This window comes from Mastomys coucha, unplaced genomic scaffold (assembly GCF_008632895.1).
Source record: "Mastomys coucha isolate ucsf_1 unplaced genomic scaffold, UCSF_Mcou_1 pScaffold18, whole genome shotgun sequence".
NCBI lineage: Eukaryota > Metazoa > Chordata > Mammalia > Rodentia > Muridae > Mastomys > Mastomys coucha.
In genome coordinates, this window is record NW_022196900.1 from 93,672,106 (window position 1) to 93,684,777 (window position 12,672).

General features: G+C 49.1%; 1 long non-coding RNA gene across 1 annotated transcript; it reads right to left on the reverse strand.

Annotated features, from left to right (window-relative positions):
• Positions 1–1,063: 1,063 nt before the first annotated feature.
• On the reverse strand, positions 1,064–4,137 carry LOC116095618. Its single transcript, XR_004120666.1, has 2 exons — positions 3,984–4,137; positions 1,064–1,437 (listed from the first exon to the last, which is right to left on the reverse strand). It is a non-coding gene; the product is annotated as an uncharacterized LOC116095618 (long non-coding RNA).
• Positions 4,138–12,672: the final 8,535 nt, after the last annotated feature.

Consider the following 12,672-nt stretch of genomic DNA (forward strand, 5'->3'; position numbering starts at 1 on the left):
CAGGTCCGTGTGCTCTTAGACCAGTGGCTTAACCTCTCTGGGTCTCAGTGTGCTCACTGTAAATTAGGGAATGCACTGTAACCAGCTCTGGGTTTTGTGCTATGGATTACCACGCCACAAGGGGAGTGTAAAATCTAAGGACTTTTGCTAATTCGTATGCAAAATGCTTGGCACAGTACCTAACTCCAGGTTAATTGCTTTTCTTGGATGTAAAGAGAAACTGAGTCCCAAGGGACAAGGAATCAGGAGCTGTCTTCTACAGAAGAGCACTGGGGTTGGTGGCCACTCTCCATCCTGAGAACAGGAAAGGACATAGCTAATGCCTCTGCCCCAGTTTGCCTTTGGAACAAGATGTAGACCGCTCTGCTCCTTCTCCAGCGCCATGCCTGCCTGGACCTCGGGTAGTCAGTCATCTCTGGCTTCCAAGTCTCCAGAAAGAAGACAAGAAGAAAACACGTCCATGACTGAGCAAGACGGGGACCGGCATCAGGAGGGTTCAGGATACAGACAGTCACCATCTTCAACACCCCCACTGAGCTAGCTATGTCTGGCTACACATCATAGCTTTAGCTCATCCCATCCTTGTATTCCTGTCATGGTATTATCAGCCTGGTCTACAGATAGCTGAGGCTCAGAAAGGTCTGAAGGCTCGATCAGGGAACACAGCTAGAAAGTGTTCATATGACCTTCCCCCCATGGGAGTCCCAGACAGCAAGGACAGAAGGGCCTTCAACAACCAGCACAGGGGTGTGGGTTTGGATAGGCAGGAAAATATCGGAGATATGACTATACAGAGGCCCTGCAGCAGGAGGCAAGGCTGCCTACTCACTTGTTGCCAGAAGAGAGAAAGTCAGCTAGAGCTAGGTTGGCCATGATACCTCGGTATCACTAAATGTCAGGAAGCACAGAAATAGTTGTGGATGTTAAACAAGGGGGTTGGAGACATGAAAGTATCCAAGCAGCTGTCTAAGGAGACAAGTAACAGCTCATCTGTGAACCTTAGATCAGATCAGAGAGAATTCTGGAAGCTGGGGTCTGTTCACAAGTGATCACATCTCTGGGCTCCCACAGAAAGGCATGTTGATGTCTGTCATCTGTGTTGCCATCAAAGGTCATGGGGATGTCCAGGGTCTGTGCTGACCCCTGAAGTCAAGCTGATGTCCACAGGCTGGACTGATGCTGGGGATCATATTGGTGCCTGTGGCGCATGCCACAGAGTTCACATTGATGTCTGTGCCCTGTGCTGCTGCCAAGGGTCATGATAGTATCTGTAGTCCATGCTGTCACAGAAGGCTGTATTATGCTGGTGGTCTATTCTCCCACTGGAGACCATGCTGAGGTCCTCGGCATGTGCTGATGCTGAAGGCCATGTGGATTTCCATGGTCTGTGCAGTCACCAGAAGCCATGTGGAAGTTCATGATCCATGCTTCCATTGACTGTAAAGGGCAAGGAAGATACTTTTACAGACTCACAGTTGAGAAAGGGAGTCGTAGAAGTCTCCTGTAACAACACTACCTCCACCCCATCCCATCCCCCAAAAGAAAGCCATGGAAGAGAACTCTTAAAAAGTGTGATAAGGTTATAGAGCAGGAAGCAAGAGAGCTGGCCCTATCCTTCACCTAGACAAGGTGGGAGAGTGGGCCCTGCCCCTCGCCTGAGCAAAGTGGGAGAGCTGGCCCTGCCCCTCACCTGAGTAAAGTGGGAAAGCTGGCCCTGCCCTTTACCTAGGCAAAGTGGGAGAGTGGGCCTTGGTGTGGCAGGTGCAGGAAAGCTTGTGGCCCAGGCCCAGGTCCAGGGCTCTGAGTTGTCCTACCCCAACATAAACACCATTTATGAACATCTGGAACAAGTGGTTGTGATGGTCCTGCAGACAGATCCAAAGCTATAGGATCTCCATAACACAAGGTAACAACAGGATATCCAAGAGGAGTCCCAAAGACGATCCAGTATAGCACAGCAGAAGCCAAAGGCCTCCAGCCAGACCAATGATTCATTGCAATGAACATTTGCAAATAAAGATATGTGGACAAAAGGGTATATTGTGTGACCAACTGTGACACACCGCAGCTTCTACAGAGAGATGATTTTTGGTTTGGTTTTGGTAGGGGGAAAGAGGTTGCAAGGGTAGAGAGCGTGGATATGAAAGGATTGGGAGACAAGTAGGATTGAGGTGTATGATGTAAAATTCATAAATAATCAATTAAAAGTTCATAAAAATTGTGATAAGGATACAGAAGTGTGGCTCTCCACAACTGATGGCTTCTGGCAGGGGTGCAGGTGGGAAAGGACTCAGTTTTCTTCAAAGGGCTGGCCACCAGGAGTCTGACCATGTTCCAGTGAGTATGTGGGCAACACAAATAGGACCTTTTTTTTTTTCCTTTGAGGGATCCCAAGGTGGGGGACAGACTCAGGAATACTAGCAAGTGTGATCAGAGTACACGATGTGAAAATTCCCAAATAAAATATTCCCAATAAAAATATTATGTAGGAAAAAAAGAGAGAAGTAACCACATCATCCAGGCAGGAAGGGACAGTGGCCTGGGCCAGGCAGTGGCCATGTGGAGAGGAGTGGATGAGTAGATAATATGGTACTGGGCATGATACAAACCTGTTATCCCAGAAGTTGAAGGACGGAGACAGGAGGATCAGGAGTTTGAAGTTATCCTTGGCTATATAGTAAGCTTAAGGCTAGCCTGGAGCACATGAGACCCAGCTTCAAAATGCATACATAGAGAGAGAAGGGGGAAGGAAAGAAAAGAGAGGAGATAGATAGATAGGTGGGTGGATGGATGGATGGATGGATGGATGGATGGATGGATGGATGGACAGATGGACAGATGAATAGACAGACAGATACATAGATAGATACATAGAGAGATATCTAGATAGATAGATGGATATACAGGTGGATAGATAGATAGATAGATAGATAGATAGATAGATAGATAGATAGATAGATAGTAGGTAGATAGATAGATATATGAGGTGAGTACTGGGAGAATTCCTTGGTCCCTTGGCAGGTGACACAAGAAGACTGTGCTTTCTGCTCCCAGTGTCATGGGGTAGGGACAGGAGTCCCTCAAGGCTCAGCCAGAGTCTATCTCTGATGCTCTGAACACCAAGGGGGGCTTCAGTGAATGTCCTACTCAGGAGTTAGGGAAGGGGGTATGACTGCTCAGGTAGCAGGACACAGTTGGTGCAGCTCTGAAGACCTGCATTTCCAGACCCGCCATGGAGTACGTCTGTAAAAATCCCACATAGCCCTCAAAGAAGGCAGACGAGATGAGGAAACAGGACTTGAGAGTTGAAGCTGCACAGGGTCTCTTGGCTAATATGTGAAGATACTGTGTCCCAAGCCCCTAGTATCCCGGTTCCAGAACTCAAGTCCCTAGCTGAGCCAGTCAGCAGATAGGACAGAAGAGGAAGGAGGACCAGGGGAGTGGAGGGACTCAGAAGCACGAAGGCCACTCAGGCCACGAGGAGAAGGAGGTTCTAGAAGGCAATGATCTTCAAACTCTGTCTTACACAGTGTGGGGCGGGCAGAGGTCCCCAGGAGTCATATGTCACAAGGTAAGTCTGAGTTCAGACCAAGAGGATCTTATACAAGGTGCCACACAAGGACTTGAGGCAAGAAGACAAGTCCCAGACCCTTCTCTATCCCCAAGGGCCCTGTCCCAGGTTCAAGCTATCTGGCTTCCTGTGACTTCACTTGCCAGCCTTCTGCCCAGGCTCCCTGACCCAACCAGACTGTATGAAGCACCATGCAGCGGGGACTCGGCAGTGAGGGTGGGAGTTCCCCTGGGAATAAGAACTCCAGCCAGCTCCCAGACAGCCAATACACAGAGGCAGCCAGGTGGCACTACAGAGACCTCTGTCCCTGGTAGTCTCCTCCCTGGCTGCTAACATCAAGGGATGTTTTTACTGAGGGATAGAGAGCCTTGGGAGATGACCCATAAGGCAGTATCTACCGGTCATTCATCACCTGGGAGGAAGCCATGCTAGTAGGTAACTGGACCCTCTGCTCGATGGCCCGCACACTCTCTGTCTTTCATCTCTGCCCAGAAAGCTGCGTGGGCTTTCAGTGCCCAGTCATTAACTCTGGCCTTGGGAGCCAGGCAGACTCAGGGAGGAGAGGCACCAGAGTGTGGATCCTTCTGAGTGAGCAGGTATGTGCAGTGGGGCAGATTCATGTCAAACCAGCATGTGTTTGCCTCTACTTGTCACCGTGGCCTGCACATACAGTGTGTGTGACAGGCCAGAGCACCAGTGTGAATTTAGAGAGTCCCGGGTTCAAGTTCAGCCCCATCCTGTCTAGCTGGGTCATCGAGGCAAGTTACAGAGTCTTCATCTGCAATTTGAGGATGGACATAGTGATCTTGAGTCCTACGTGGTCTAGTGGGGATCACGTGATGTCATTTATGCAAAAGTTCCTAGAACTTGAAAGTTGGTACCTGTTTAATCCACCGACATGCTAGTCTCATTATGATGTAGTGGAGTGTGATCGGCAGAATTCTAACAGGGTTCCCTGTTGGGTTTTGTTGTTGTTTTGTGTTTTGAGACAGGGTTTCACACTACAGCCCAGGATGGCCTGGAACTTTTTAACCTCACACATCAGTATCTAGAGTGCTAGGATGCAGGTCTATATAAACCCTTTAAAAGTGGGGTTTGAGTTTGGGAAGTCAGCAAGGCACGCACATCGAAGCCCATGGGGACTCCCATCACCCTTAGCACCACATCTAAGTGGTGAGAATTAAGAATCAGTTTCACAAAGCCAATGAGTCGAAAGTATTTCAGTTTGTGTTTTTCAGACGCTGCTAAACTTGGAAAACACAGAGGGTGTATGGGCCACCGAGCCCGTGTTTATTCCCATCATGTCTTCCTAGATAGCTCTCCACATTAGTCACCAAGGCAAGGTCTCTCAGTTGAAGCCAGAGCTCACTGACAAGGCTATTGTGCCTACCTAGCCTGCTCTGGGGATCTTTGCTTTCCATTGTCACGGGAGCTATAAGCATACCACCAAGCCCACCAGCATCACATGGGAGCTGGGGATCAGAACTCTTGTCCTTGTTCTGTACTCCCGAGTCCTCCTGTTTGTTTTTAAATCAATTAACTAATTAATTAATCAGAAGCTGGGTGTGGAGGCACACTCCTGTAATTCTAACCCTTGGGTGGTAGAGGCAGGAAGTCAGGAGTTTAAGGCCAGCCTTGGCTACATAGCAAGTGTGAGGCAAGCCTGGGCTAGAGTGAGACCCTATCTCAAAAAAAGAAAAGATACATATGAATAAAAATGTATGAATAGTTTCTTAATTAATCCAGGTTTTTAAGAATACCACACAAATATGATACAAAACTCGACAAGTTCAAAAGGACAGGTTTCAGAGAGTAGAGGATGGCTCAATCAGTAAAGTGTTTGCTACACAAGGGTAAGGTCCCAAGTTTGGATCCCTGGAACCTACGTAAGGGCAAGTACAGCCATGCGTATCTGCAACCTCAAGGATGTGGAGTTAGAGACAAGAGGATCCTGACTAGCTATCCTGACTATCAGTGAGTCCTGGGAGGAGAAAACTCTTCAGAGAGTGATGGGAAAAGTTGCCTTCACACACACACTTACACATGTGGACATGCACCCCATGCATACATGTGAACACACACATTAGAAAGCAAGATAGAGATTGATAGAAGACACTAGGCATTGACCTATGGCATCTACATGCACAGAAAAGGATACATGCACACGCGTGCGTGTGCACACACACACACACACACACATGAGAGAGAGAGAGAGAGAGAGAGAGAGAGAGAGAGAGAGAGAGAGAGAGAGAGAGATTTTGAAATCTACTATCTCCAACTCTCACCCAGACACTGCCCTGTGGCCATCTTGTTCACTACTCTAGCTACAGCCCCTCCTACCACTTTCTTATACTTTCACCCCAATTTATCCCAGGTAGCTAAATAGTAGCAAAAATGCCTGTGCCATCTTCCTAGTGTAAAAGTATCTTTTATTCATCTGATGTAATTGTGTCTCAAAGGCTTACTGCTGAATAAACTCCCCCTTTCTAGTTCTTGCTGAACTCTGACTGACTGGTTCAACTCAGCTGTTCTGATCCAAACTCCTCTCCAAGTGGACTGATTCAAACTGGCTTCTCGGCTTCTCATTGAAATGCTCTGCTTGGCTTCAAACTCTGGCGATGTGTTCTAATCTGGTTCCTTATTCTCTGGATTCAGCTCCCTCTTCTGACCTGTACTGAACTGTATAAACTCAACTCCACTGCACTGACTCACTGGAATCAACCACTTCAACTGACTGAACAGATCTCTCTCTCTCTCTCTCTCTCTCTCTCTCTCTCTCTCTCTCTCTCTCTCTCTCTCTCCCTCTCTGTCTCTCTCTGTGTCTCTCTCTGTGTCTCTCTCTCTGTCTCTCTGTCTCTCTCTCTTTCTCTCTCTCTCTTTCTTTCTCTCTCTCTGTCTCTCTCTCTGTCTCTCTGTGTCTCTGTCTCTGTCTCTGTCTCTGTCTCCCCACTGCTCTTTAAGTTGCCTCTCTTTCCTATGCTGTTCTGGTGAGTGTTGGACATATCCTATCTCTGACTCATTCTGTCAAATCTTTCTCTGATTCATCACTTTGTCTGCCCCTCAATTAGACTTCACTATCCAACATGGTGGCTTCCTTCTATACACTAACTTTACCTACATTGTTAGGGATTAAAGATATGTACTAAAGTCATGCCTGTATTCCAGCCAGACCAGCCATGTTGCTGGATTAAAATTCCTCTAGCTCCTTGAATTCTTTTTAAATTTCTTCTGAAATGGAATGCTTCTCCATAGCTGTTTCTTATGAACTTGATTCTCTCCATTTTTTCCTGGATTAGATGATAAATTGTATCATTTCATTTTCTGAGTAATCTTTATGACACACACCGGTAATCCCAGTATTTGGGAAGCAGAAGCAGAAGGATCACAAGTTCAAAGCCAGCCAAGGCTAGAGTAAAACCTTGTCTTAAAAATAAATGAATAAGACTGGGCAAATAGCTCATCAGATAAATGCATGAAGCACACAAGCCTGGCCACCCATGCTCAGTGCCCCGAACCCATGTAAAGGGCCAGATGTGATGGTGTGCATCTGCGATCCCAGCATTCCTATGGTGAGACTGGCAGGAGAATCATCCAGAAGCTAGAAGTCCAGCCTGGAGTAAAATGGTCTAGTCTGAGGCTACTCCATGAGCATTCCTCTGAGCTCTGCTCTGGCTGTTTTCTGTAGATGGTGACAAGGATCAAGTGGTTAGCCCTGTTTTCTAATATCTGCATTGAATCTCTTGGCTCTCATGTAGCTCTGTCTGGCCTCTTACTCACTATGGAGCAGAAGATGATCCTGAACTCCTGATCCTCCTGCCTCTACCTCCCAAGTGCTAGGACTGTAGGTGTCCACCAAGCTCAGTTTACATTCGGCTGGGGATGGAACTCGGGGCTTTGTGCATGTTGAGCAAGTACCCTACCCCAGAGCCACTCCCCTTTTTGATGTAGAGATGGTGGAAAAATGTTCCAGTCTTGTTAATTTCTTGTTATGTTGTCAATGGTTTATAAAGCAATGGTATAACCCTCTGTTTCTCTTTTTCCTCTTCCAGGACTCCAACTGATTATCTTGTGGTGGTTTGTTTGTTTGTGGGTTTTTTGTTGTTTGGGTGTTGTTGTTGTTGTTGTTGATGATGATGATGATGATGAAGATGATGATGATTTGGTCTAGCTTAGTTTGAGAAAAGGTTTCTGTGTGTTGCCCTGGCTGTCCTGGATGATGATGATGATGATGAAGATGATGATGATTTGGTCTAGCTTAGTTTGAGAAAAGGTTTCTGTGTGTTGCCCTGGCTGTCCTGGAACTCTGTAGACCAGACTGGCCTCAACTCACAGGCATGCACCACCACTTCCCACCCCAGCCTCCTCATTTCTCTTATTGTATTAGTTCTTCAGAGTGATTCATCACTGTTTATGTTACAAGACGCATGGATAACAAGAGTCCCAATGCTTTGGCCCTGGTTTCTTCCCATCTCTGTCAGAGCTTTCATACAGCATGCGGGCAGTCGTCAGCTGGTTTAGAAAGACTGAACACCTTTTAGCCTCTTGAGTTCTTTGGGGCCTCAATCGCTGAGGCATGGTAATATCTCTCAGTCCAAATATAGCCCTCTCTCTCTCTCTCTCTCTCTCTCTCTCTCTCTCTCTCTCTCTCTCTCTCTCTCCTTGAGAACACTCAGATTGCCATCCACAATGGACCCTGAGCAGACTTCCACTTCCTGTCTTCCGTGGTCAGACCCCTGGCTTCATGGGAAGACCTTATTTGTGGCTCCCACCACTGACTTGAACCACACAACCCTTCCACTTCTGGGGCTGTGAGCTTCTCAGAGAAAGTAGGAAGCTCCTGTTCATCTACTTCAATGAATTTCTGACAGCTGAAAGCTGTGAAAGAGATATTCAGCTTTCTCTTGACACAGTTCCTTGGGAGGCAACCTGGTGTTTTCCTTCCTCCCTGTGTTACATCACTACTGACTCTGCAACTGACGTGTTTCACGTCATTTATGGAATTTACAATATTTGGCCCCTCTCTTAATGTATCCCAGTTGCTTTGCTCTTTCTGTCCACTTCTCCTTCCCAATACTGACACACGGACACACTGGGATTTTCCCCAATTCTTCCATTTCCACAGTTGTCATTTCCCCTAACCAGACCCACCCTGGTTTCTGAGCCGGCATGGTGGTGCATGCCTGCAATCCCAACATTCAGGAGGCTTAGGTGGGATAATTACTTGCCTCCAAGCTGAAGCCAGTGTGGGTTGCAGAGAGGGTCCCTGACTCCCTACACACATGAAAACAGGATGAGTGGACCTAATTCTGGCATCCGTCCCTCATCCTCTGGGTTCCTCTCTCCTCTCCTAGCTCTTCCGAAAGACATCCAAAGCCCTCCCCTCTCTGCCGCTCACCTCCCTTCATCGTACCTCCCTGAGCCTCTATGCTGAAACCCAGGATCCATTTCTACAGAGCCAACCCCAAAGCATTGGTTTTCTATGAAACACAAGCAGGAGACTCCCACAGGCCTGGCAGAAACCTTCCCTCCAGCCTCCCTCTGCTTTCCTGCTTTCTTAACCATGGTGTGAGAGTGTCACACAGGGTTGAGAGGTGTGTTGCAGTACAACTGTCCCATGGATCCCCAGGGACTTCACCTGGGATGGTGGGAAGCCACTGTTGGGAGGGTTCCCACTCCTCCCCAAGGGAGCAGCCTGGCTGGGCCCCCACAGCACATCTCGAAAGGGAGGGACAATGTGAGGTCATCCTTGCTCCTGGCAGGGAGCAGGTGGGACAAGGGACCCCACCTGTCCCCATAAGCTCTCTAATCCCATTCATAATTACTCTTTATTAACAGAGGCCCCGTCACACACTGGCAGGAGGGCATTGAGAGTCAAGACGCCGAGATCAGAAACTGGTCACATTTTCCAAAGGGGCTTACTTGCCACGACCAAAATAACCTTTCCCAGGAAGGCTGGGTGCCTGCCGCGCCCTTTCTGCTGCCCTAGGACTGTCCCCGAATCTGGTGGCGATGTCTACCAGGAGCCTGAGGCCTGCTTATCACCACCCACTCGGAGCCCTCTGAGAGCACAGTTTCGAGTCAGGTTTTTGTAGATAGTGGTGACGGACCCATGTCTCCACTCTAGACTCACTGTCTAAATGGGAGGTGCCCCAAGTGCACCACCAAACACTTCTGAGTGATGTCCTAGAGAGTGTGGAGGTACAGTGACAGAAAGGAGGTCCCCTAGCGAAAGAGAACAGACCCTTATCTTAAAGCACAGAGTAAAATCCCCACAGGACACCATGGAAAGGACTGCAGGCGGAGCAAAGCAGAACTTCGTGGCCAAAGCAGAGGTCACAGGCGGGGTAGTATGTATGCTTGGGGCTAGAGGGTGGACAGGGTTAAGTCACACAAAAACTCCCCTTATAGGTGCTAGGGAGTCCCGGGAGATTTTAGATAGCATCAGCTTAGGATGCTCAATGAGGGAGGTCAGGCTCTGGGAAGCCGCTGGGTGCAGGCAGCTTTTGGAGGTGAGGTTTTAACACCACAGGGGAGAGGGGCAGCATGAAGCTTGTCACTAACACAAGACTAAAAAGGTAGATCCACCATCATATGAAAGATGCATCGTCCGTGTGAGCCACCATGGCACACAGACAAGAGCAGGCAGGTCTGAGTTCTTATCGACCCACATAAAATCTAGGTGTGGCAATGTCTACACCTGTGACCTGAGAGCTGGGAAGAGAGTCAGCCTGCCCCCAGGGTCATGGTGGCTGGCCAGCCTTGCCAAGTCACCAACTCCGGGGTCAGTGAGAGATCCTGCCTTAAAGACTAAGATAAGTGAGGAAGAATCCCATGCCGACCTCTGGTTTCCACATCTGCACACAAGGGTGCATGCATGCACCTGCACACACATGTATACATCACATACACCACAACATCAACCATAAAATGAGGCCGGGCGGTGGTGGCGCATGCCTTTAATCCCAGCACTTGGGAGGCAGGGGCAGGCGGATTTTTGAGTTCGAGGCCCCTGGTCTACGGAATGAGTTCCAGGACAGCCAGGGCTATGCAGAGAAACCCTGTCTCAAAAAACAAAAACAAACAATAAAATGAAATTGCAGAAGCCAATGGCTCCAAGACTCGTGCACCCATCTCGCTCTCAGAACCTTCTAGTCTCCCTGGCACTGGACCTCTGCAGGCACAGGAGGCTACCCTCCCTGACCTTACAACCAGGGAAATGGGATTAGGGAACCAGAGACCCAGACCTGGAAGCCCATGCTCTGACCCTGACCCCTGCCTCCCTCCTGTCTCCCTACCTTGCAGCTCACCCCTCAGCCTCAGCCTGCTGTGCCCCTTAGCCTGTGAACAGCCCCGCTCTCACGCTTCCCAAGTCCTTCCTGCCAGTCAACCTTGCTGTTTCCTGTCCACACCTATGTCTTATGGAAAAGTTTAGAAAGCAGGTCACCCTACCACCACACCTATCCTCCAGCGTCTGTTTCCTTCTGGCCTCAAGGCCTCCCTGCAAGTTAGATGTAGTATGGCTGTCCCCTCCTGTCTTCATCAGGGTCCCGGTTGTCCTGACCGTCACTCCACCTCAGCTGAGCTTTCCAGTTCCTGCTCTCCAGTTTTCTTCTCTCCGTCCACTCTGTGCCTGATCCCCGTCCAGAAGTCAGATATCTTAAGCCACACAGGCATTGTGTGAGAGCCAGGCCAGAGCGGAGCCAGAGATGGACACAGCACCTGTCAGGCCCCTTGTCCTTGCCTGCTACGACATTCCCACAAGTTCACAGGGTGCAGGAGCCAGAAACAGCATTGAAGACAGCTCAGAGAGGTGGGGAAGGGTGGAGGTTGGCCCAGAGGTAGCCTCATATCTAATCCCCAGGCTCTCCTGCAACCCAGCAAAGGGGCTGCTGCTGGGTATGGATCCTGTGACAAGATAGCTTCCTCCTCTTCTCTCTCTACTTAAGGAGATGAATTTACCCGTGGGCCTCTGGACCCCGGAGAGATGCATGCGCTAGGGCTGAGCTCTGTGCTCCTCTGGAACTTTGGCCCATTGTCTATGCTGGGGATTGTAATTGTCCCTCAGGCATGACACAGGAGGTGCTCAGTGAGTGCCCCAGCCCAGCCCAGCCAGTCACCACCAGTGCCCTCTCCAAGGTACTCCCACCTTGGCCTCTGTGTAGTGGGTCCACAAGAGTCCTCTCTAGGTATACACACAAAGAATCTGCCACCTCAGAGCCAGCAAGGTGGCTCAGTGGGGAAAGAGATCTTCCACCAAGCTTGGTGACCCATAGTTACTCCCCAAAACCCATGCAGTGAACAGAGAGTTGTCTCCCTCAAAATGTCCTCTGACTGTTACACATATACCACAATACACGTGTATGTACATACAATAAACAAACAAATAAACAAATATAACGAGATTGGTTAAATAATACACAGTCTCATCATCAATTTGTGTAAAGGGCTTAGTAACTGCAGGGCGTGGCGGTCCATACCTGTAATCCCACCTCTTGGGAGGAAGGGGTAGGATGCTAAGTTTGAAACCAGACTTGGCTACAAAAGGAGTTTACACTATCTTGGACTGCTGTAAGACCCTGTCTCCAAAAACCAACTACAAAATGCTTAACAACAGCCTAGCAGGGAGTGAGGCTCAATAGACCCTTCACAGTTGAACTAAGCATTAAGAGACCCAGCTCTGGTCCCCAGCCTCTAATTCACTGCATGGTTCTTTCCCTCACTGGGCACTGGCTTCTGGAGTAGAAGAGCTCCCTAGCTGGGAGTGGACACATACCTACCATCCCCAAACTCAGAGGCTGATCCAGATCACAAGGTTGGATCTAGCCTGAGCTATGTAGTGGGACCCTGTCTCAGCACTACACACACACACCAAAACAACGATGCTTCCTTAAGAACTGAAGAAAATCAGATCCACTTGAAGTCACTTCCTGCCTCCTCTCCTTCTCCCTGTAGATCCCTCACCCTCCTCCTCTCCTTCTCCCTGTGGATCCCTCACCTTCCTCCTCTCCTTCTCCCTGTGGATCCCTCACCCTTCTCCTCCCCTCCTCCCTGTGGATCCCTCACCCTCCTCCTCTCCTTCTCCCTGTGGATCCCTCACCCTC